This window comes from Furipterus horrens, unplaced genomic scaffold (genome assembly GCF_987537825.1).
Source record: "Furipterus horrens unplaced genomic scaffold, mFurHor1.1.pri manual_scaffold_12, whole genome shotgun sequence".
In the NCBI taxonomy this organism is placed as follows: domain Eukaryota; kingdom Metazoa; phylum Chordata; class Mammalia; order Chiroptera; family Furipteridae; genus Furipterus; species Furipterus horrens.
Genome location: NW_028327182.1, coordinates 85,300,823 through 85,301,963, shown reverse-complemented (window position 1 = coordinate 85,301,963; position 1,141 = coordinate 85,300,823).

Sequence of the window (1,141 nt, the reverse complement as noted above, 5' to 3'; positions counted from 1 at the left end):
AAATGAAATGAGAACTCTGTGTATGTATGTGGAGTGTGTGTGCATGTGTGTGTGAGTGTGAGTGCAAGCGTATGGGGAGTATGTGTGCATTTTCTCTGGCTTTAAGATTTTAAAAGAAAAAAAAAAAAAAAGCCATAGAGAGCAGAACTTGCCGAGGGTCACTTATTGCCCAAGTTTACAGCAGTAGCGATAAACGGTTTAGCAAATTGAATTTGCCTCCAATTTCTCTGTCCTAATGCTTATATTTGCACAAGTATGTAAACTATGGTATTAAGTGTCATTCTGTTGGAGATCCTGCTCTTGCTGAACTGTCTTGACCATTGACTATGATACTTTTCTTATTTATGTAAATACTTGTGACCCAGTGGCCAACAGGCATTGGGTGCAGAACCTAGAGCCAGTTTTCAGGAACAATTGCAAACCTGATATGGTACTGTGCATCTATTCATAAAACACTTAAAACTGTGAAAATATGGTTTACATTTAATTGTACATAAAGGTAAATGGAGAACTCAATTCAGTACTGGTTAGTTTGTACATTTTAGGAGCTTTTCACATTAACTGCCCATCTATGTAATTTATAGTTTGACATGATGTGTTTGTTAAAAAAATTACATAGTTTAAACACATTAAGGATCTGAGGGAGGAGAAGAAGCTTAATGTAGAACTGAGCTTTTAAAGTATGTTTTGTTTTTTAATTCTGGTCTTGGTGCAAATGTTAGTTATGCCTTACTCGTCATAATTAGATCACCATGCTGTGACATGGTTTATATTCATGCTGCCCTAGATACTTTTGTAATTATTTGTTGCAGACTTATAACTGTCCCTGTTAACTTTCTTTTATGTAAGTAATTTGTAAAAGTTTCTGAAAAATTTGCTTTTGCTTATTTAATTTTGAATAAAAGCTAACTTCCTAATAATTGTTTTCTTAAATTTTATTTAGGTCAACGTAAAAAACAATAACAACTACAACAACAAAAAACAGTGGATGAATTAAACTATGTAGTAAAAGAACAGAGTTTTCCTTACTGTTTTGTGCCATGAGACATTAACACTAGCTTTCAAAATACTGTTTTGGGTCAAATTTTTACCAAACAATGCAGTGTCTTGGGAGGCTTGAGGCCCTTGAACCATTCTCTAA